Source organism: Malus sylvestris, chromosome 11 (assembly GCF_916048215.2).
Source record: "Malus sylvestris chromosome 11, drMalSylv7.2, whole genome shotgun sequence".
Classification (NCBI taxonomy): Eukaryota; Viridiplantae; Streptophyta; class Magnoliopsida; order Rosales; family Rosaceae; genus Malus; species Malus sylvestris.
In genome coordinates this window covers 25082837-25108820 of record NC_062270.1, presented here as the reverse complement: position 1 = coordinate 25108820, position 25984 = coordinate 25082837, and the positions used below count along the sequence as shown (strand labels likewise).

The window sequence follows — 25984 nt, the reverse complement described above, 5'->3', positions numbered from 1 at the left end:
AATGCAAAATCAACCCTATACCATAGGAAGCCACTATGGAGGCTTAAATTAACACTTCAAATAACTGATCAAACAAAACACAACAAATTCAGAGGCTCTGTGGCCTTCTTCGAAGCGAACAAATTTTCATCCTAAAAGTAAATGAAAAACTGCAACGGGCCTCCTAGACAAATCTGTTGCATCCTTTTTTGTAATTCAGGAGAACAAAATGTACAAGTTTGGGCTTATGATTCTCACCTTTTGCACAACGAATACATCACTCCCAATCAACTGCCCTGACATCCATTTGTGCCAATTCTGATCTTGCTATGACTCGGGGCTACTGACTTGTTGATGACTCGCACATCTGCTTACTTATTATCCTCGAGTTACTGCTGCTGCGGCTACTGCCTTTTTGCTGCAAGTTATTATTTTCCCTGATGTGGTGGCTTAGGACATGACAAAATATAATTTTATACGAGTTTATAGTTATACGACATCCAATATCTACTGACACCATAACCATGTCTAACCCAAAAAAGAAGGCCATGGGAAATGCATGATTTTTCCATAATTGTTTTTCTTTTGGAACAAAATGAAGTTTTACTCAATCATCTCCCCTGACCTACAAATCCCGGTCACAAAATATTACATTAATACAATAAAACAAAATAAATTGCCTGGAAATTAGGTATCATTACTCTCAGAACTTGCTGGCTAGATTTCTATACATGAGTTTATCTCAATTATAAGCTAATAAATTTGTTTACCTTGACCAGTAATTTATTTATTTAATTTTAATTCTTAGCCAGGGATATACTGAAGAAATGCTTTAATTCAATATGATTTCAAATTTCCCATCTAAAATCAAATGAAATTAAGCTTTGGTAATTTAAAGGCACTAAATTACTTGAGACTTAACCAAAGCAACCCAAATAAATCTACAATCGCAAGAGTAAGACACCAAGACAAATTTAAAACCTCAAACCCATTCAAACTCATTTATTTGCCTCCACTTCCTTAGCAAACAAAGACGGAGTAATGGAGCACCAAACAACAACAATGGAGCTGAATTTAATGAAACAATAGATTGGGTTTTACCTTTAGTAGCACACTTATGGTGCACAAGATACTGATGAAGCCCCAAAGAATTGGAAGATATTTAACACACATATGGTGCACACGATACTGATATTGCTTTAATGCTTTCTCATGAACCAAGTGGTAACCTTCTAGCTATACCCTGCAAAACATATCTACGGATCAGAATGTATAGCTTCATATGCATATACATACATGCATACATATGTGTGTGTGTGCTTACGTGCATTGGCAAGCTCTAGTACAAACTCCAGATTGTTCACACTCAAAATGTAAAGTTTTTAGGAAATGTGTCAGATAAGATATGTATGAATCAGAAAAAGAAAGTAATATATAGTTTTCCAAGGAAGGTTTATTAGGTGGTAGGTTTATTAAATATCACTAATCCACTTTTGTTTCCTTTTTAATATTTTGCCAAACTAATTGTCCATTTGTCACTAGTTTATTATGAAATTTTAACTCTTCATTCGTAAGTTCGCTTCAGAAATAGAGATAATTTACTCATTGAACAAGTGAAACGTGATGCATGGATTTGAGTTAGAAAAAATTAAAAAAAATACAAAGCACAATAAACAATAGGACGTCTAACAAAATGAATCTGAGATTTTAAATACAAACTTGCCTCATGATCTTCACAAATGCTTGTAAACTTTGTGTAAGCACTGAAGCTACAATCAGTGCTGAAGCTAGGGCACAACATCAAATTCACAGTTTGTAAGGCTTCTTGTGTGACAAAAACATCCAATTCTTTTTCTGATGCAAGCAATGTTGGGGGAGGGAGGGAATTTGATCACAAGACCTCGGGTGCAGGGTTCAACACTCGAAACCACTTGAGCTACAAGCCCCTTGCAACATCCAATTCTTTTTAAATACAACATTGAGGATCATTATCATGTTCCATTAAGTCCCTTGGTCAACATTCTATTTGTCTCCGGATGAAGCTGGCAACCCATCTTCTCCATGATTGTTAGCAGCTCTGATCCTCTATTTAAATGGCCCCTCTTAACCAAACCATCAAGGAGAAGTTTCCAAGCAACTTCATCATAGTTATACCCACAGCGAAGCATACTACAAAAAACTGCCTTAGCCTTCTCGTCGTCCTCTTCATCAAAAAGTCCACATACAAGCAACTTGCATGACTCCAATGCTAGTAAATAACCATGCTCAATCATAGTATGCACTAGCATTGCTGCCTCTCCGTATACTTGCATCTGACAGCAATAATTAACAAGAGAATTATAAACACCTTCGTTAGGAGAAATACCCATATCTCTCATATGATTATATAACCTCTGAGCTACTTGCAAGTTTCTCTCTTTGCAAAATCTTACTATAAGCTCGCCATAAGTGTTCATATTGGGAGCACAACCATGTCCAACCATCTTCTCAAATAGCTCCTAAGCAATTTCAAAATCCATGGTCTTCCATATATCAGTAATATTGCCAGAGACATTTAACATGATATCGAGACCCACTGCTTTACTGTTTGTCATGACCAACTTTCATTTGAGAGATATTTGATTAGAAAGGAATAGGTACGACGACAAGGCTCACAACCAGAATCAAACATGCGCTTAAGAACATCAAAAGCACAATCAACTAATCCCATACGGACATATGCATCAATTAAAAATGTGTAAGTCAATGAATCTGCAGAAATTCCTTCTACATTCATCTTAATCATCACCTTCTCCGCTTCCTTTATATTCCCAAGCACACAATATGCCTGAATAAATGTGTTGTAAGTAATTACAGTAAGTTGGTTACCGACAGAAACCGTTTTATTGAGAAGCTCATGAGCATGATCAAATTCACCTTCTTTCAGAACACGATTAATTAAAATATTGTAATGAGGGACTGTAGGCTTCACACCTATATTTAACATTGTTTCCATGACTGAGGATGCTTCCATCAATTTTCTCTCTTTGAATAGCCCATGTATCAAGGCAGTGATGGCATATGAGTTTGGCAAACAATCCTCGGTAGGCATTTTATCAAATAAAGAAAGGGCGGCATCGATTTTCCCAATCTTGCAGTAACCATCAATTAAAGCAGTAAACATCTCTGTACTTGACTTGATGCCATTCTTCTTGAGAGTATCAAACATGGTTTGAGCTTCCGGTAATCTGTTCCACTTACAGAGACTGTCAATGAAAGCACAGTAAGTAATCTAGTCAGGAGCCAAACCACTATGAGTCATCAAATTAAGCAACCTATAAGCACTATCGAAATGACCTGCTTTACACTGTCCATGGATTAACAAGTTATATGTTACCAAGTTTGGTGAGAGCTCCAGTTCAAGCATTTTATTAAGCAGTGCCATTGCCTGGTGCACACTATTCCTTTTACACAGCCCGTCAATCAGTGCACTGAATGTGTAAACATCTGGACAACAATCATTTGATTCCATCAAAGCCAACATCTCACGTGCAGCCTCCGTCCTTGCAATACCCATTAATTAATGCATTGTATGTGATGACATTAGGATCCAATCCGTTCTCCAGCATCCGGTTTAGCACCTTTCTGGCATAATTAAGCTTATTTTCCTTACACATGCTATCAATGAGCACACAATAAGTATATACATTTGGTTCACAACCCTTCTCTATCATCTTTTTAAATATATTAATTCCGGTGAGAGAGGACGGCGAAGAGCTCGGAAGAGATATCGGGCGGCGGTGGTGAGGGAAGACAAGGGTTTTAGGAGGAGGGGGAGGTTTTTCCACTAGTAGCTTAAGCAATATGTAGCTTCCGCTAATATGAAGCTTTTGACCGATATGATCAGCAAAATGGAATTGAAAGCCATGCGTCAATTGTCAAAGACAAAAAGATATGTTTCATCCCGTACGCTTCTAGCTTCAAAACTTTTAAATAAATAAAATAAAGACTTATTAATCGAAGTGCCGTTGAAACTGTCACTTAATCTTAGTTTACTATTTGTAATTGATTCTGTCTCATTTTATTTTTTAAAACTAACACTTTCAATTATTTTGATCTCACTTTATCTCGTTCCATTAAAGGACTGTCAAATTTAAGGGTATTTTAGACTTTTTACTTTTTCCACATCTATTACTAAACCAATCTTAGTTCCATTTTCAACAACTCTAATTCAAAGCCATGAGTTTTGGGCTTTTTTTTTTTAAATAAATTATTCAATCAATAGAAAATTTTTGAGCAACAAAATCATTATATCAACTAAAATAAGGGTTATGTTGTAAATGAAGGTGTGAATGCCCATTATAATAAGCATCTAAGTATGACCACACCTTTACAACATTGTCAAAGAGAGTAGGTTTGGTAGGTTTGTTAGACATTTTGCCTATAAAAGATTGAAGAATAAAAGAAAGAGAGAAGTGAGAAACACACGGAGGAAAGGAAAGAAAAGAGGAAAGGAAGAGAGAAAAGAAAGAAGAGGTATGTACGAGAAAATACTAGTGAGCCAGTGACACGACCGACCCTGATATCCATCGAACACCAAGGTAGACACGTGCTGGCCGACATCCGAAGGTGATGAAGCCATACTAACATGCATGAGAACAATGAATGTAAATAAAAATGAATTAAAATACAATGAATATGCAACTTAGGAACTTGTTCAGAGCATACAACTAACTAGAACACTAAAAGAAGTAATATAAAATTAAGTGAGCAAAGGAATGGGTCCTACACCGAGATGACTCGAAGATGTTGATGTGGAAGTACCCTGACGCCAGGATTGTACGTCTCGATTCTAAATCCTAGGGGGGCATAAAACAAAACATGAGTGGACCAAGTTGATATATATAAGTAATACTGAAACAGTTATTCAACGTACTAACCCCAAAAGTTTATGAAAACTCATAGCATAATATGTAATAAGTTTTCCGAAAACCCTAGCATGCCATAAAACCTTCATAAAACATATATCATATATAGTGTGCTAAATAGTAGTATCAAATCGCCTGTGGTACTACATATCTCGGCCCGAAGCCAATACAACTATATCTCCCGGCACGAAGCCAATAACTATATCTCTCGACCCGAAGCCAATAACTATATCACAGCATTTTTGCTAGAATCTGGGAAACCTTTCTGTGGTGTTTCTTTGTGGTTTTTGTTATCCAAAACATATAAATACAATTAGCAATGAAATATGAGGACAAGGGAGGAAAAGGTTTAGGGTGATTTGAAGCTTACCCACGTCGGAGCAAGTAGGGGAGAGAGTGAAAAGTGGACTCCGCTACTATCGAGCTTTAAGGTCCTCAGTTCGGGGTTCGTGGTATCATGTTCCAGGTGGTTGTGAGTGGTTGTGGAGAAGGGGGGCTCGGAGAGCTTAGGGGAGAAAGAACGAAAAGTGGGGAGAAGAGAGTGAGGTCCGAGAGTAAGAGCGAGAGAGTTGTGAGAGTGAGAGAGAGTGTGTGCTACAGGAAAGGGAAGAAAGAGAGGGAGAGGGAAAATGGGGTGGGGACAAGTAAAGGGTGGGCCCCTTGGGCACACCAATTAAGACCAAAGGCAAAACCCAAAACAAAATATCCCATTTTTTGTGAAATTATAGAAATGTCCTCCCGATTCAAAATCCATTAAATAATCGGAATGGGTTGTTACAACCAGGCTAGAAGAGGAAAAATAGTGACAGTTATTTTGTATTCCTATATTTTAGATAACGAAAGAAAGTAATATTGTTGTCCCGATGATGTAGGCACACTTGCTGAACCTCGTAAATATTGTGTCTTATTTACTTTATATTCCACTGCACCAATGTTCTAAAAATCGGTCTAGGCGCTAGGCGATGGAGTACCACAGCGATTTAGGCCAAATCTTCCAGCAAAATTGTGTTGTTGTTAGACGCCCACCTAGGCGCTCTTTAGGAATTTTAGGCGGTTTAGGCAACGATCCAGGCGGTGGTTTTTTTTTTTTTGTTTTTTGTTTTTTTGTAGACTGTTATGTTTGGTCGCCGTCGTCTCTTGTCTTTGCTCGCTGCTAGTTTGATGAGAAGAGGGAGGGTGGAAAAGAGAGAGAACAATGACGTGGTGGATAAATGAGAACGGTGGATTTGCGAAGCAAACAAAAAGGTTGCAATTTTGTCGATGTGCTCTCAGAGCGGAGTGGAAGACAACTTGATTTTCTGAGAAAAGAAAGTGAAATGGTATAGGCAAGAGAGTGAAAGACTGATACAGTGGGGGTTTGAATGAGAGGAAAAATGGCATGGAGAAAGAGTAGACAAATTAATAAAATATCAAAGAAGTTATAAAACCAAGACCCAAGGCACAAAGAAATAGTGGAAAAATAAATAAAAAATATCAAAAGAATTGATGAAACCAAGAGTAGTTTGATAGTTTATATTTTTTATACATAAAACCAGGACAACCCACCTACTATCTTTTGAGAGTCACAGTAAGGTTACGTTTTCTAAACTAGAGAATACAATTTCATTTTAATTTTTTTAATGATAAACCAAGACCTGACTATTTATATTTATAAATTATTAATTTTTTGAACAATGTTTTTATTTATTTATTTGATTTTTTAAGTCCAACTTATTTATATGATAAAGATCTACAATAAATTACTTAAAAATGCCTAGGCGCTAGGCTCTATCCCGCCACCCGAGTAGTGCCTAGTATTTTTTAGAATCTTGCACTGCACACATATCCGAAATTTCACAACATGTGATCAGCACGAGAATCTCTTGTGTCAGTGAAAAGTACAATACCATAAATCCGGTGAAACACTACCTACCTCTCACCTCTGTCAACAGGAATCTTACATATAAGAAAATCCTTTTACTTTACCTTCATACTTATGTACAACTAATTTTCTTAAAGCAAATATACATCTAATTATATAACTATTATTATTATTGGCAGAAAATATGACATATCCAAATTTTTATCCAACATTTTATCCATGGATCAAAATAATTCATTTTTGAAAGTTGTTCGTCCGTTTAGTACCTATTACATATCCAAATTTTAGAAAAATCCAAAAGTCCGATCATCACAGATGTTTGAAACACCAATCCACCAATTCCGCAGAAAACTGGACATCCATCTTATGAGTGCCAAAACTCCATTTGCAGTAGTAGCTCAGATTGAAACTGTTTCTTCAGGAAAGTTGTTTGTTATCTTCTTATCCATATCATACAAAAATTTAAGCCAGATCCAATGGTTTGATCTTCTTATAATTCTCAGACACTACTTGTGATACATGACCACTGTTAGAAAGGAGAAAGGGAGTATAGTAAGTTAATATTTATTTTTTCCTTATTATTATTAACTTTGTTATTAATGTGATGGGTGCGGGTATAATCGCCCATCATATACTATATATATATCTATATTATAATATGAATGGTACCAATTGACCACCCTCACCCTTCATATGTTAATATATATTTGTGAATGGCGCGACACTGTCGTCTTTCTTATAATAACAATTATTGTCTTTAAGTTTTGATATTTATGTGAATGGTGCTGAATTAAAGCTATTGTCACAATCATTACTATTTAAATTAATTTATTTATAGTGGCTGGAATTATCGCCTTCTGCTTTAATTTATTTATTGTTCCACATTTTCTATGATGAGTATATACAGGACTCGAAGTTCCTAGATCAAATTAGAACCTGAAGTTCCTTGATCTTCATTGTGTGAAAAGATTGGACCTGAAGTTCCATCATATAAAATGATTGGACCTGAAGTTCCTTGATCCTCATTATATAAAAAGATCATACCTGAAGTTCCTTGATCAAAATTAAAACCTGAAGTTTTTGAATCAATTGAGAGAATAGCAGTTCCTCAACTCAATTGAAATGACGGCCATAAGTACCTCAGTCCACCGACTATTAAATGAGAACCATAATTCCTTAATCCATGTATAGATTAAGTATGAGCATGAATTCCAAATTATGAACCTAAAGGTTCTAATGATGTCGATATCGAGAATAAATTTTGAGTGCATATGTATAATGTTTTGGCCTGAAGTTTAAAATATAAATAATGTTAAGAATTTGAAGTTCTAACATTTTTTTGTAGACATGTGCTATATATGATATTAATTAATTATCGCAAGTTCCGCCATACCTGAATTTCTTCCTTTTGGGAATAAGAAAATGGTGAACTTAGCAAAACTCGATTTTGTTACCATCAACATCTTATACAACATACTTTCATGAATTCATAATGCCCGAGAATTCATGTGGAAGCATATTAGAAAACATCTTTGCTTAAAAGCTCATTGAATCATATTCAATGAACCAGAAGTTTCCATCGTTTCTTTCTTGATTCATATTAATGAAGTAAGAAGTTTCCATAGTTTCCTATATCTAACAAACTAAACTCGAAGTTTCAGACATGTTAAAAACTAGAAGAGAGGAAACTTTTTTATACTAACACATGCATACACATGAATTCCAATTACAACAACTAAAAAAAAAGAAAAAAAAAGTTTCAATTTGACAGAACTCTAGAACCCTGAAAGGTGAGGCACTAGAGATTGATCATGTGAAACCTCAGTATTTGGCAGAACTCTAGATGGGGGAGGTACTAGAGGTTGATCATTTGAACCCTCAGCACTTGGTAGAACTGTAAGGGGTGGAGGCAATGGGTGCCTTCGGAATAGAGCCACGAACCTCTGATGGTCACTTTCAATTTGACTTTCAGATTCATGTAGTTGGTCGAGCTTTATTTTTATGTTTGTTGAGTAATTATTTGCAAATATGTGCAACTCTTTATTCTCATGCTTGAGTTCTCTAATCTCTCTGTAAGATCCCACATCGCTCAGGGGTGAGGATCCTGTGAGCCTTATGTGTATATTCTCATCTCTACCTAGCACGACGCATTTTGGGAGCTCACTAGCTTCGGGTTCCATCGGAACTTCGAAGTTAAGCGAGTTCAAGCAAGAGCAATCCCATGATAGGTGACCCACTAGGAAGTTCTCGTGTAAGTTCCTAGAAATAAAACCGTGAGGGTGTGGTGGGGGCCCAAAGCGGACAATATCGTGCTACGGTAGAGTCGAGCCCGGGATGTGGTGGGGGCCTGAGCCGGGATGTGACACTTTATCCCCGCTTGAACAAAGTTGACAGGTGATATCATATGTGTATGCATATATATAGATTAAAATCACTGATGTTTATTTTTGGTAAATTATTTTTCACAACATGCTTATATATACCTTTTAAATTGCAAGATGTCATCAGTCATCTCACTGCAGTATAGCGTTTAGAGCCAAAACATATTAATCGAAGGATAGCATACAAGTGTGACATACATATTCAAAATGTTAGGTTGTTCCTTATTTCTTGCTTTGTATTATATATTTGTTTCTGATTTGATTTGCCTGCAGAAGGGAACAACTCACTATTACATTATGGGCAGATGATGCAGAAGAATTTTGCTCTTCATTCGTCGAAACGCTGCCTCTCCCAATTGTTGTCGTTTTTACAAGCTTAAAAGTGCAGCTTTATCTAGGTGCTTAGCTTTAGTTAGAACGAATCTTTCGTATCTTTGTTTACTATTATTTTTTAACATAGCTTTATATAAATTGTTTAAATCTTTTCTCCACACATAATTTTATCATATTCACTTCCTGTGATTTATCATATCTCTTTCTTTTATATTTAATTAATTAATTTTCAAATACCTTAATAAATTGGTTCTCAATCACTGTTATTAATTATTTTTCTCTTTTATTTTCAGCTTTTTAAACTTTGTGCATTACAATTAAAATCATGGTGCAGTAAGTAATTGTGTCATGCCGTTCTTATACTTGATCTATGTCAGTAAAACCATTTATCAGTATTTTCTTTACACCTTCTTATCATTTTTTTCAATGCATAGATAAAATTGTGATGAACAGTACTGGCTGCTCACTTTTCTTTGTTGATCCAGACATCCTAAAAGTTAATGCGTACAAGTCGGTGTAAGTATTTTTATAACTCTTAACACAATTAAACTGTATTCACTGTTATAAAAATAAAAGAAATATCAATTTCATAAAATTATTCAAACAATTTTACATTTCGATCGTATCGGTTTTTCAAATTAGAAAGAGCCTATATATAAAAATATTGACCCCTCCTCGAGACAAGTAAGTGAGGCTGAAATTTTACGCACAGGCAAACAATTGACAATTGATGAAGTGGCTTTTCTAGATCCATAGACAAGGTATAAAATTTAATTACATGTTTTTAACTCTTCTTAAAAACATATCACTGCATTTTTACATTTTGAATAAACATTGTATAGATGATTATTATTCCTTATACAAAAGTATTACAAACAGTTTTTGCAGAATGATACATTTCTCTGTAAGGCCTTTATCAAACGTTTGACACGCATTACGAATATTACGAATGGTGGTATATCTCGTGTCCCAACTGTGTAAAATAAATGTATAAGGATTTGACAACTAGACAACTCATCTGCCAGAAGCATCCGAACCAAATTCCAACTTCATGGTAAGATTTAACATGCATTGCTCAAAGTATGTGATAAATCGCTTAAAATATTTGTTATCTTTATTTATTTTTTTCATTGTGTATATAATCTAATATTTTGCCAAATCTGTTTTTTCACATTTTCACATCTTTTCGCATATTTGTATACACACGGTTTCAATACATTTATCTAGAATGAAATCAGGTCTGTACCCTCACGCTCATTGATTATTTTTATTGATCTTTTTCTGCACCTGGTATCCAAAACTTTTTTAGGGTGATAATTTCCTTAAATTTTGTGACGTTAAACAAAAAATTGGAACCTTTCCTGATTTCAAATTATTTAAACAACTTTAAAATACTATTGTTAGCCTTGTAAGGTTATACAATTAAAACACAAAAGAAGGAGTGACAAACCTGATTCCCGTTGTAATCATGGTACTCGAGCAAAGAAAGAGAAAGGGCACGGCAACACCAAGATCTTCTATAAACTCCTAGCCGAATACAACTACTCGATGGGAAGCATTATGTTGTGTTCTAGGGCTTATAGGGACCGGTGTTTATATATAGGTTAAAAGCTAGGGTTTCCATCCATAAAGGAAACCTAAACTTTACTTTCTTAGCCTCCAAGTCAAGTATCATAATCATATTCAATTAAGGATTCCATCAATCCTATTTCCAATATAAGACACCTTATATAGGATTGATATCTTTAAGAGATCAAATCACAATTAACATTATTCTCCAATATTACATTCCTATTACATGTAGTAGACCACTTAAAGGTTGATTTATATTGGATAAATCTAACATTCTCCCACTTGGTCTACAAAATGTAATATTCACATTTATACTTGAGATTAGAGACTAATGTCACTTTAGTGGCCATGTAAAGACTTAGTGCTAAGTCAAATATTAGTTGACCATCAACGGTTACCAAACAAGTTTCTAAGATTGATTGGGCAAAAAAAAAAAATGCACAAATTTCACCTACAATTTGGGAACAAAAAAAAAACAATTTTAATTTAAGTGATGTCCTTATTTACAATGTCTCTGAGGATACAGCCATATAACCAATCACTCCACAACCGTTGTCAAGAAAAATTATAGTCCTTTCAACCACTATGTCACCCTCTGCTTCAATGCCAGAAACAAGTGGATCATGTAAACGAAAAAGAGAATCCATCAGGAAAACTCTTTTTACCATTGTGAACACAAGGTTTGTTTCATGTTTCTCATTCTAATTACCAATTATGAATCATCATGTTATCATGTATTCTAACACTCAATTCCCATTTAAAACAGTGAGTTGGAAGAAATATCGGAGGTTGATCCAAAAGAATTTGATGAGGTTCCCATCAAATTGTTGAAATTTTTTTTATCTGCGACTGGTATGAAAAGAGACACCACCCCACCAAAAAAAAGACGAAGTAAATATACTCTACCTTTCTCCTTTCTCTCATGTTTATTGAAAAACAAATTTAACAGTTATCTAAATATATTTTGTTAATATATTGAGTTTTCTTTCCTGTGCCTAGGTTGTTTCAACAATGTTCAACCAAAACTTCAGCTGCTTCACTCAAAACTTCAGCTGCTTCACTCAGGAGTATACTGTGGTCCATTAGCACATATAAAAAACTGTTCCAGATATTTTATGGCATGTAAATAACTCTTTTTTCTCAAAACTTAACAATATTTTTTGCATGTTCATACACCAGCATTTCTTAGTATTTTGTATATAATTACTGGTTCCGGTTGAAAACAGCTACAACTACCAAACTATTTTGGATGACTGTACTATTTTTTGAATGTACATAGACCAGCATTTTGTAATTTTTGTATCCAAGTGCTGGTTTTGGTAGAATGATAGTTATGACTGGTAGACTATAAGAGCAAGTCCACCCCAAGGGGTAGGCTGGCTCAAAGCACAAATAATGGACCGGTACCCCTAAAAAATCCTCCACCCCAGCCCAAGCCAGGCTATAGGCTAGCCCAAAATGTGCTGAGCAATTAGCTGGCCTATGTGACGTCATGCTCAAGTCAGCATGATGTCACAGCGCACTAGAATTTTTTTTGCGTCAGGCGCGTGAGAAACACAAGCTCGTAAGCGAGCGTTCCTAACAAGAAAAAGGCGGTGGGGCCTGTCATTGCAGTCGCGACAGAGAGTGCGAGGTTGATACAATGTGGCATGTTCTAGGCCGTTGGATTTCCAATGGCTAGTTTTTTGGACCATTGGATTTTCAATGGTAAAAAAAAATTTGAAAATCATATCCAACGGCTAGTGACGTGGCGATTTGTGGGCCGTCCGATCTAGAATCAACGGCCCATGATTTTAGACCCAAAAATGAAAAAAAAAGGCACAATGATCATAATTATTACCGTTGGCCACGAGTCAACATTTGGGCTGTTGGATTTGAATCTTTTTCAAATCCAACGGTCCAAATTAGTTAACTTAATTAAAATTAATAAAAATTGTTTAAAAATACAGAAAAAATAAAAAAAAAATTTCTATAAATACCTAACCATCATCTTCCACATTACACCACATGTCAATATTTTCAACACTTTCAACCAAAGCTTTCATATAATTTTTTGTGGAAAAAATGGCTACGTGGAAGCTTATCAAAGATGTTACGTTGTATCAATGTTGGGTTCAAATTACTCATGACCCACTTACGGGTAATGAGATGGAGTTGTGAGAAATATGGAGTAGAATTACGGAAGCGTTTTGCGATAGGCTTGGAACAAACACAAGAAGTAGCCAAGGTCTTCAAGGACGTTGGAAAAAACTCAAAATACCCTTTACTTGTTGGAAAAACGCTCTCTCTCATGCTTCTAGTAATTTGCATAGTGAGACAAGTTTAGCGGATCAGGTAACAATATTTTTATTTATTTATATGTATTCCACCCGCATCAATGTTTTAATTTATTTATTTGTGTTACACCCGCATTTTATAATATTGTCTTATCCCATATTTTATATGACACACCCCGACCCAGAATGTCCACTTGGACTCCGAATTGAGCTGTGCTGGTCGACACCAGGAATGTGACGAAGCCATAAAGTATAGTGATGTGGAAAATGTGAATAAATTTAAACCTAAAAGTGCCTAATTATAAGAGTGCGCTGGTGAGTGGGAATGAACCCATTTCACACCTAATGTCAGAGCATAAGTAAAGTACATAGGATAAGGTTGTACCGTTGAAGGTAACTGCCTATCTCAAAGTTTGCCAAGAATCCTCGTCGATGAGAAAGTTCAGCTACTAAAACTTGGAGGGGCGAAAAATAAGGGTGAGCGGGCCTAAAAATAAAGTTATGTAAAAACCTTTTTGAAAACAATATAACCCCTCGCCGTAAAACAAGTATAGCTCCCAAAATGCATACTACGTATAGTAAGAAAGTACTTATTGTAGCCTGCAATAACTCAAGAATTCAATACGGCACAATATTTCGTAAGTAAATGCATGACGTCCGTAATCAACATAATGTCGCAAAAGCAAACATCTCATATCGAGTGCTCATCGACACATGCTAACACATGAGTTCATGCAGAGTTATTCTGACATGAACAGGACTGGGTGCAACAATGATATACACTTTAGTACTACAATCACGTGAAGACTGGCACTATGCGCAGCACATACGAGTCCTAATTGCATATAACAATCTAGGACATGACTGACACCTACAATGGATCCAAAGTGAGCGTACGGTGCAATGTACACATACACGTGAAAGTCTGGCCCCGGCCCGGGCGAGTACTAACACCGGTGCAGCAAACGATGAGCACATAACACAAATATAGTCATGCCGCATTAATTCAATAATTCTAGTCAACAAAATATTATTCATAGTTGTATATATAATTATGGCATCAATATTGATACGCATACTTGTGCATCCCGTAGGGTGTAGCATAACTTTATAATTGTTATCAATGTGCTAAATCTTATAAAAGCACGACAATCTAGGCGTATTGTAGAAAACTCCTTATGACATGTATAAATGGAAACTAACCATTATATATATATATATATATATATATATATATATATATATATATATATATATATATATATATATATCCTATATAAAAGAAAAGACCCACTCACAGTTACTTGCGATGTCACATCCGTTCAAGCTAGGAAGCCGGAGCCGGAGTCTTCGATAGTAATCACACCTAAGCATAATATTGAGACCCACTAGTAAAACTCAATTAAAACGCTTGAATTTAGAGAAACGGATGGGGGATTCAGAATTAGCGAGTCCAAATACTCTAAGGAGGGTCTCGGGCAATTTTCATAAAAAGTCAACGGTCAATCCTAGAAAGTCAATTGAGACGCCCCGGTGGTCAACTACGTTAAAACTTTGGAATTTCATTAAATGGATGTCAAAAATGGACTCGGGTGAAATTAGCCTAGGAGGGTTTCTGAGAAAATTTCAAAAAATCAACCTAAGGAATATTCCAGAGAATATTCTGAGCCCAATTCAGAAATGGGGTGGCCTGGGACAAAGGCCCAAAGACTTGGCTTAAGGTTTTGGATCAGGTTTGGGCTTAAGCCTATGGGTCCAGATTAGCCTTTTTTTTTTTTTTTTTTTTGCCTTTTTCTTCTCCGGCTGGTTGCCACTGCCACTGCAACTGCTGAATTCTAGGAAGCTCCGACTAACAAAACCTTTACTAACCTTAGCCATGTTTTATACCAAAATGAAGATTAGGGAACAAGGATTCGAATAATACCATTGGTTTCCTTGACACTGGCCGGATTTCGCCAGAAACGGCTTGAAAGCTGCCGGGTTCTCACCGGAGAAATTGGGTTTGAGTTCTAAGGTGCTTCCTGCACCAAAACATCACCAATATGCACATTTAACCTACGAATTAGACTTAGGATGGTGAGATGAGAAAGATTGAGGGAGTTTCGTGACTTACCTTGTCGGAAATAACGAAAAATCACCAAAGAAACGATGTGGATTGGGTTGGCGTTTGTAGTTCGATGCCTAAGCATTCATGTCCACGGCCAAGAGACGAGGTGAGGCCTCGGGTTCGTGGCAGGGATACTTGTCGGAGAGGATGGTAGTGGTGGTCCGGCGAGTTTCACGGAGAGAAGAAGAGTTAGAGTGAGAAAAGAATCAGGAGAGGAGAGAGAGCTGAGAGGGTTAGAGGGAAGGGTGAGGTGGCAATCATCTATTGGGAGAGTGAGGTGACAGAGATTTGAATATTGAGAGATAGTGTCCCAAGAGATATGGAGGCATGGGATGAGTTTTGGTGTGGGTGTAAGTCTCACGGCCAGAAAAACTAATAAAATAATAAAAAGATCTAATCAGAAAATAATAAAAGGGAATTGTTATTAACATTCCAAAAATCTCATTCTACACTCCAAACTTTCTATATTTGGAAAGAAAAATATGCTTATGAGGAGTGTAGAATGAGATTTTTGGAGTGTCAATAACACTTCTCTAATAAAATAATAATTTAGTAATATAAAATAGTATAAGATAATTAGAATAGTAATTTCTTCAAAAATAACTTTCGAATTTGTAGTTTCATAAAAGTTTAACCGTAACTCCAATTTTTATTCTGATTGCGCTTACGTGTTTGTACCATCGAGTACTGTGAGAATACGTTAAAATAGTAGCTTGTACACGTCACAGAAAGACAGTCAATGTCAAACATCCTCGCCTTTAAGGGCATTTTCGTAAAATCACTCTTTTAAAATTTATAAAATCGTGAAATTAGGGACGGGTTGTCACAATATAGACACTACAAGCATAATTAGTCTACAAAGTGAAGAACCACAACAAATAATTCAACAAATGGGAATGTTTGGAAATTGTCAAAGATTGTCCTAGATACAAAATTGTGCCAACCGGTCCAGAAGTTGTCATGCACGGCGTCCCTTTACATCGTTCGCCAGAAGCAGACCCGGTGAAATAGGAAGGCAACACATTTGAAGAGACGGAAAGGATGCTTGAAAAAGTGTAGGCTACGCAGCCTACTCGTCGGTCCCTAAGGCCTCAAGGTAAAAAGGCGGCAAAGAAAAAAAAAGAGTTCTTCCAAAAATGACTACACAAAATATATATGGACGAACTTGAGCGCCAGGGTGAACTGAACATGGCACAGGAAGCGGCTAGGGATGAGGCAAAAGCTGCAGCTATGGAAGCAATCTTAGCAGCTACTGAGAGATGTAATGTGGCTAATGGGAGACAAAGAGAAATACTTAATCGAGAAAGCTAGCTGCTTAGAGAAGAAATGATGGCTCAAGCAGATCTTGACACTATGAACAAGCCTCTTGAAGGAATGTGTCTGAATTCTAAATATTTTTGGATATCGGGAAAAAAAAAAAGACATGGTGCGAAGGAGGCGTGCAAGAGATGAGGAAACAAGTCGAGGAGGTTCTAGCTACACATATCCTAGCAACGAAGATCCTAGCACCACATGTCCTAGCTCCTCAGACTTTGTATAATTTCTTATTTATTTCTAGTACTTTATGTAATTTGTTATTTATTTTTAGTACTTTATGTAATTTCTTATTTAATTTTAGTACTTTATGTAATTTCTTATCGGACATCTATCCACAAAATAGTACTTTCGGATAATGACACGTGACGTGACAAGGTTTATTAAAAATCCTATCCGAAATTAAAACTATTTTTTTATTATTTTATAAAAAAATTAATAATATTTTAAATGGGCTGGGTGCCAGCGTATTTTGTAGGGGTGGAGATGCTTTTGGCCAATTACTGTTCATTGGGTCTATCACTATTCACTGAGTGGATTAAATGGACTGGGTGTTGACGCATTATTTTAGGGGTGGAGTTGCTCTAACAAATGGATGTAATATTTATCAATGAAGTTTCCAAGTTTAACCGTTTATCTGTAAAGTTTTTCTAATGTTTTTGTTATCAATGATATTAATATTTTGTTACGCGCGAGCATTATATCTAGTCATCATCTAGAGTACTAAGTTAGCATAATGAATGGAACATGCTACAATATTAGCTTCATCCACAATGTGACCATTAACCTAAGGGTTTGGTCTTGTGGAAAACGAACAAAGGTTTGAACTCCCCAACTCGAGTTTGAATTTTAATCGATGCATTTTTTGGAGTCACACTGGCTTTACTTTGGCATAGCGTGTGACCCAAGAGCCAAAAGTACATTGTTGCGTCATCCGGTATTGGAACTGCACAAAGAAGAGAATTAACCTGTCATCATTGTATGGTGCCATACTTCCTCCCATATAAAAAAAATAAAGCTAAAAACCCAAACTAAAAATGAAAATAGCCGCCACTCAGTACTACGATCTGGTGATATTTCTCTTCATTTATAAGTGAGAGGTTTTAGTTTTGAATCTCATGAATGGAAATTTAGATACCAAATTAGATTACCCATTGTGTGGATTAGCCGAACTCCTCATCTTCTAGTGTAAAATATATCATTGTACTAAAAAAAACACTTATTTAGATGGGCCTAATATGTCCAGCTTGATTTAAGAATTCTGAAAGTTTAGGCCCATGCATTTGCTTTTTGGGTTCTGTACTCCCATACGAAGGCCCCATCTCTAGTCTTTCAAGGTAAGGGCAACCGTATACGACTGCTGGACGAAAATGTACACTCGAAACCTCCGAACAAGAACTCTGTCTTGCTGCAACCTGAAAGCATGGCTAATCAGATTGAAGATTGAGAGCAGTACCAACTTCCAAGTAAGCCCTTTCTCTCCCTTCTAATAGCAAACCAGAAAATAACTAGAATCATTGATTCATTGTGTGGTTTGAACTTTGAAGCAGTTTCTGTTACTCCTCCCTCTGAAATGATTAGAGCAAGGAAACCCATCACCCAAATCCCCAAACTATTTCCACCAATCCCACAAGTTTCTCATAAACTCACTCCAACCTCCCAATCAATCCAATGTCCCAACCAAAACCCACTTCCCCAACTGCCCTGTACCCAAAACCCTTCTGGTAAGCATTTTCTTTTTATGTGATACTGTCTTAGATTTTTTGTATTTTCCTTGGTTTTTGGGGGGTTTGTTCAAGTTCTCGAGGGATTTCAAGTTTTTGAGTTGATGATTGAATGTGGAGCTTAATGTGTTTTTTTGTAGCATTTTTTATGGAGGTAATTTCTTGTTGGGTTTTGTGTAGTCAATTTTGGGTTTTGTAGATTGAGACAGCAAAGATTGAAACTCGAAGATGAACAAGCAAAGGAGGAGGTCGGTGAAGAAAAGAGAAGCAAAAGTAAAAGTAAAAAAACGTGAGTTATTTTTTATTATTCTCCCTTTTGAAGAGCAATTTTTGGATTTTTTTTAATTAGTGTTGGGTGGGAGGTTTAACACTAACAAACTGCATACCACCAGTATTTAGAGATGGGTAATCGGAAGGAGGCTAAGTTTGATTTTCAGGAGTTCGTTGTGTGGTTTCAGAAGCATGAGATGAACGAATATGTCCTCTTTGTACGTGATATTTTTTTTTATCCAACATCTCTGTTTAATGCCGACTCTGTTTTGATATTTTTTTTATTGTTAATTTCGGGGTACTACTAGTTTAATGCCGACTCTGATTCCACACTTCAGAAAGGTATGCCTCTAATGTATGATAAATTTTGCCAACTTGCTTCTTTTGATTTGGAAGGGTATGACTCCAATCACTTTGTTTTCCAAAGCCATCGTAGCATCTGCATCACCAATTGTAGAACAAAAGCTAATCCAATTGCTAATCTTAGCATCTGCTTCACCAACTCACCATCATCTTTTGATTTTGAGTGCCTTTATCTGATAGAGGGCAAGTACACAGTTTTATATACAATATCAGCACTGATTTCTTTTGTGAACTAAATACATGCATAATATGTGGTTGGTTTGAACTTTGTGAACTTTGTTATACGTCAAACCTATAATACAGGTACTGAGACGTTGTCTGGAACAAAGATGGAGGTGACGATATGATGGAAAAGTAAGTCCTCTTCCTTCCTTCTCTACCGAGCATACTACATAATCTTTCCAATTTTCACTAAAATTATCTCCACAACTCATTTGCAGGCTATAAGGAACTGGACTTAGAGAGGGCCTACCAAATAGAGATTTCTTTTACACTAAAACCTATTTCTCTCGGTAATGCTACACTTTCAAATTTGAAAATTTCGAAAGATAATCGCTTGAAGAAAACCTTGATTGATTGTTGATCTTGATTGAAAACTGTTGATTTCAGCAACCTAACTCTCAAAGAGTTTAAAAAGGAGGAGCACAAGCAGTTTGTATTTCTTTTTCTTTTTTCTTAATTTTTTATAAATGATTTGGGGGTAAACATTGAACCTTTTATCTCCACCCACCAATATCAATCTCCATCTTTGTTCTTCCACTTCCTTTCCACCTCTCTCTAGTACTTTTTAATTTAAAAATGTCTCTGTAAATTTTTATTTGCTTTCTGCAGTGTTTCGAATCTTCTGATTGCGTCAGAAATGAATTAATATCCACAAATTTGATTTTTGATTTACTGGCTTTTTTTTGGTAATGGGTTTTATTCATGAACATTCTTATTGCTGCAAATTTGATTAATTGTTTTTTGAACCTTTGGATGTTACCAAGATTTGATTTTTGCTAAAGGATCTGTCTAATTACATTGGTTCGTGTTTTTTTTTGGGTTGATCTTTCTTTTAATTTAATCATCTTGAAATAAAATTGGAATAACTGCATGTTTTCCTTTCACAGTTTACTTTTTAAGTTTTTGGATAGATTGACTTGACCTTCACATTTCTGTGAATTTTTGCGTTAGTTGGTATCCTTTCTTCCTTATCATACTAGACAAAGGGTGATGAACAAAAAGATGGTTGCATTCTGAAAAAATGGGGGGAATTTGTGTCTAAAATTACCTTCTCAATGTTATATGTTTCCTTATTATTGAAGTCATGGTATTATTAGCTGCAGTTGGTTAGGTGCTTACGATCTTTTGCAGGAAACATGACAATAACTTAACTGATTTACTTCAAATGTATAAACTCTCTGTACCATTAAAATGAAATAGTGACTATGTAGACTTTATGTGTGATAAAGTAAATATTGTTATGGAGACTTTATATTTTGACTTTCAAGTTGTTTTGTGTTTTGGTACCAATACTTGATGTTTCAGTTGGCACCTCAGTCCTCCCCCTCAATTATTTCAGTTGGCACCTCAGTCCTCCCCCTCTTTTTTATCCTACAACTTACTGTGTCGTCATGTTTTCTTTTTTTTCGGGCTCTTTCAATTTTTATAAATCTGATTCAAGTTATTAAAACACATACAATTCATGTTTTTTTATGGTTTTACAGACTCATTGGTTGCAGACCTATTCGTCGGTGATCGAAGAAAAGGGGTGGGAAAGTCCATTCTTGCTGTAGAGGTCATGTTGGCAGTGAGTCTTGAAGAAAAGGAAAGGTGAGAATAGCAGAACAGTTGGCTTTTTTCATTTAGCACCGAGTTATTTCCAAAAATTCCCCTAACCTTAATTAGCATTGGAACTTTCGACACTTTCGGAATGTGTTTGCATTTTATGAATGGCCTCCTATGTTATACATGCAAACAGTTATAGTTATCAGAACATCTATCTGATATTTTCTACCTCATCCAACAGCTTAATTACACTCCCATTGTTTTGGTTAGAAGTTAATTAGAAGAGTCTTCATTCCATCGACATCCTTTCCTTTACAATTTATGCTGAAAATTAATTGCCAAATGTAATATGAAAGGTTTAGTTGGCATGTTAACTTTCAGAAGCATGAGATGATCAACATTGAATGTGCATGATACCTTTTTTTTATCCTATTGGGTTGTCTTCATCTTCGGTCTCAAAAGCCTTCCTTGCATGTTTCAGCTTTTCGATACAGCTTTTATGTTTTGGATTTTTTTTTAGCGGTTTACCACATATTTGGCTGAGTGGAAAAAAAGTTAGTAATCATTTATGAGTTCAGATTCCTTGAATGCTCAATATTTTAGTTGGAATGAAGTGGTGTGCTCTGTGATGTGTGTGATTCAGAGAGAGGTTCAGAGATAGTTGGAATTGATTCCTTGCATATTTTTCACTTTTTTTTTTCTTTCCAATTTTGTAATAAAGTGGTGTGCTGTGTGCCTTCTTAGTTCGATAATTAAGCTAAGTACCATTTGGTATCGAGCTAAATAATTGATAGAATCATAAACTAGATCTCATTTGGAATATATTATGAAGATTTATGCATCAATTTTGGTTGCAGACCTATTTGTCAGGCCTCAAAGAAAAGGGAAGGTGGGGAAATTGTATTCGTGGTAATGAAAAGATAAGGGAGAGACAGTGACAGATATTGGTGAGGATCCGATCTTTCAATTGTGTATGAATTGTTGCTTTCACTTGGTTTCTTTGAGGACTCAAAATTGGCATATGTACCTGTGCTGTTTTTATACATGCGTTAAGTTCCAAATCCAAGTTCATATGCATCTCTAGGTTCATTTCTTTCATTTTTAGAATCCTCAACTCCAAAGGTTACTGATACGGAGCAAATAAACACTGATACACGAGTATAACTAGAAGAGGCATGAATGTAACGAAACTCCCAATATCATATATACCAGCCTTCTTAGAAAACTCCCAATCAAGCTATCTCAGCATCACACACTCCATTATAAATGCTTACAATCACGGACTTTCGTCACATATCCAAGAACATTTTCGACGTACGTGATTCCAAAAATCCAACGGTTAGATAAAGCTATCTCCATATCACATAGCCAAGAATATCTAAAGGATTTTTCAGAGAGGCTCATAGCATTTTTGTAAGAATATCATAAGCTTACCTTTACGCTTCTGGGATACTGAGTGTCTGAAAATTTTCTTGCCAAAATTGTACAGATCCTGATATTGACTTATTTACACCTTTACGTTTCTAAATGAATATAAATTTCCATTTTCTATTCGCATTTGAAACCGATGCTCAGAAAGCTACCCAGTATCGAACTCTATCCCATATTTCATCTATTCCCAGTCCCTTATAATCATAAAAAAAAAAAATAAACGAATTATGTTCCAACCAAATGCTTGACTTTTAAATATTTGACAATTATATAATGTCTATATATAAATTAGAGGTATTCACATTAAGCTACCTCCGCAGGAAACATATCTCACTGGTGCAATAGGAAATGTTGACATTAAACAATTAGGTTCTTTTTCCCCATCCGTTGCTTGACATATCTCATAGAAAAATATTTCACCCTGTACAATGGAGAGCAAACTAATCAACACGTAGCCATAATCACTGCAAAATGACGCATATTACTATGTAGAAAAAGAGAACAAAAATTAGTTGAAAGCTTCATATATTTCTGTCTATTTGCATGTGTCTGAAATGTTGATCACATCAACATCCGTCATTTATGATAGGGTTTAGGGGTATTACAATAAGTTTAAAATTCTACTCACCCAGTTGACATAAAAATGTGTTGCTCTATAAACGTTGCTAATTTATAAAAGAAAAAAAACATGAAAGCTAAATTATATCCAAGGCCTAACACCAACTGGCAATTGTATATAGGCCCGTCATTTTCTTGCAATGATAATTCTTACACTTCAAAAGTATTTTGTGATCATTTTATTTTGTTCTTTTGTATTATAGTGTTGTGTAGATAAAGGTTTTTCTTCTTCTTCTATTCGTAGGCATTTGTGTAGACTTTTTGTATTTGTGGAATGTCACAGAATTTGTATTCAATTTAGGTTCATTATGTTTAATAATTTTTAGATAAATTTTTCTATGGAGCGTGCTCAAAATCGTGCAAGACAATGGCGTCAATCATTGAAACTTGAAGAACATCAAAGATATCTAGCTTGACGACGTCTAATAGCACGAGAAAAAAGACAACAAATTCCAACTCTAAATGATGATCATACTATGACATCCCCCAGTAACATACAACAAAAAATTCTTGGTATTTATTTCATATTCTTTTTTCTTTAACTCATGCTAACGCAATTTTTTTTCTAATTTCTAATTTTTTTAACTATGCAACAAGTAGGTCCCTGTGATATACAAGAACGAGTTCATTTGGCTAACTATGATGTTAGGTCAACCCTAGTAATATACAACAACAAATTCCTGGTATTTATTTCAATTTCTTTATTTGTATTTGTTTCACACTTAAAAAATTAGGTAATTTTTTAGAACACTATTTCGTGAATTGAATTCGCATTTTATTCTTTTGTTCGATACTCTCATATTGATCTCAATGTTGTAGTTATTTTTAGTGGTAGTTTTACGAAATACTTGACTCATAACTAAATATATTAAATATTAAACAAAATTTTTTTAACTAATCATATTATAATATGGTCTATTTATTAGAACAAATTGAGCATGAAGGCGTGAGTTCAAGGGTTCTGTCAGATATCACAAATCGTGATGATCAAACTTCTGCTACAATGTGTACTCATATAGGACAATTGGCACATTCAAATAGGTCACAAATATTTGATGGGATGCTCTCAATTCCTTCCCACAATGGTGAGCTTAGTATATAATTCTATCTATATTATTAGTTACAAAGAAAATTCTTATACTGAGTGTTGGATATTCATGTAAAAATATCAGAAGAAGAACATACAAATAGAACCAATTGTCATGTGCGCCAAAGCAGAGGAAGAAGAAACCACAATTGTGCTAGAAATTATAATGAGAACTGAGGTATCTTAGGTTGCCAATTACTTGCTCCAACCACATGTCCGTACTGCTATGCACGATTGTTTATCGAGAAACTTCGAATATGTGTTGCTTGAAAGGAAGAGTTGCTTTATCCCCAATACAATATCCACAAAAAATGGTTGCTCTTTTCTCTGACCAAACAACTGAGGGTAGACACTTCAGGCAAAATATTCGAGCTTACAATCACGCATTTGCATTCACTTCAATAGGAGTACATGTGGATGAAAGAATAAATATTGGTAGTTGTGGGATTTACACATTTCGTGCTCAAGGTGCATTATATCATAAGATTGGTGGACTTTTACCAAATAAAGGGAACAGACCGCGATTTTTACAAGCTTATATATATGACACTGAGCATGAAGTTGAAAACCGAATATGTGAAAGTGAAGTTTTAGATAGATGTGTGGTTGAAAAGATACAACAGATGTTGAACAACCATAATCCTTTTGTTCATACATTGCGAAGCCTTAGACAACGCCAAGATTTTTCGAATTCCAATTTGATCCTAAAAGAGCAACCAATAGATCAGCATCAGTATAGTTTACCATCAACATCACAAGTTGAGGCAATTATAATAGATGAAGATAATGCCACAATTGCAAATGGAAGAGATATCGTGGTGGAGACAATTAGTGGAAGACTTTCTCACTTCGAGACTCTGTCGGATTTTATGATCCATTACAATATCCACTATTGTTACCTTATGGTACATATGGTTGGGATGTTAATAGTCGTGATGATGGTGGAAGAGCAATAACATGTTGCGACTATTATGCTTATATGTTACAGGTTTGTATCGATAACATAATTTACTTCATAGTAGTATATATAGATGAACTATGATTTCCATATTAAAAGCAATATATGAAATTGCTTTTGCAAACACGTCATAATGGATCATCACTTTTGCTTTGAGGTGGGCGCCTCTTGCAACGATATGTTGTAGATAACTACATTAAAATTGAATCACTAAAACTTAGATGGCTACGTTCTAATCAAGCCACAGTTAGAGCGGATCTCTACAAAGGACTTGAAGACTCTTTAAATGCAGGTATATATATCGTTTAAGTCATCGTTATTTAGGAATATAACTTTGTTCAAAGTGTGACAATATATATAGCTACTAATTAAAAATTAAAAATTATCAGGTAGTATCGAGCGTAGAATTATTTACCATCATCATTTGTTGGAAGCCCACGTGACATGTACCAACAATATCAAGACGCAATGACTCTGGTTCAAAGATTCGGAAAGCCATATGTTTTTATTGCCATGACATGTAACCCAAGTTGGGAAGAAATCAAAAGCGAATTACTCACTGGACAAACACCACAAGATCGTCCTGACTTACTCACTAGAGTATTTCGTGCAAAACTTGAGCAACTAAAAGAAGACATCATTGAAAGGGGGTACTGGGCACTGTTGTTGCTTATACATACGTTATTGAGTTTCAGAAATGTGGTCTTCCACATGTGCATATGTTGGTGGTGTTAGATGAAAATGATAAGATCAATAACCTAGATGAGTATGACCGAATTGTTAGAGCTGAAATACCAAATGAAGACGTAGAGCCTCAACTTTACAATGTGGTGTTAAAGCATATGATTCATGGCCTGTGTGGGATTCATAATCCTCAATCTCCATGTATGAAAAATGGGAGTTGCAAGAGAAAGTATTCCAAACCATTTGCACCAGTCACTGTTCAAGGGAATGATTCGTATCCAATTTATCAAATACGAGGAAATCAATTGCTCGTCTCACTTGATCGACAAGGAAACATAATGGTTGATAATAT

The 25984-nt window shown here is 35.5% G+C and overlaps 1 long non-coding RNA gene and 2 pseudogenes across 9 annotated transcripts; 2 read left to right on the top strand and 1 right to left on the bottom strand.

Moving 5' to 3' along the window:
* Positions 1-1799: 1799 nt before the first annotated feature.
* On the bottom strand, positions 1800-4394 carry LOC126590325 (pentatricopeptide repeat-containing protein At5g65560-like; annotated as a pseudogene).
* Positions 4395-8590: 4196 nt separating this feature from the next.
* LOC126590324 (uncharacterized) lies at positions 8591-10519 on the top strand (annotated as a pseudogene).
* A 7547-nt stretch (positions 10520-18066) lies between these two features.
* Positions 18067-24427, top strand: LOC126588473 (uncharacterized). 9 transcript variants are annotated; one of them, XR_007611477.1, is made up of 4 exons: positions 18067-19441; positions 19528-19599; positions 23830-23988; positions 24076-24426. It is a non-coding gene; the product is annotated as an uncharacterized LOC126588473 (long non-coding RNA). The 9 variants fall into 9 exon arrangements; XR_007611473.1 differs by lacking the exons at positions 23830-23988; positions 24076-24426 and adding exons at positions 20794-20899; positions 21712-21920; XR_007611474.1 differs by having other exon boundaries at positions 23830-24427.
* The last annotated feature ends 1557 nt before the right edge of the window (positions 24428-25984 follow it).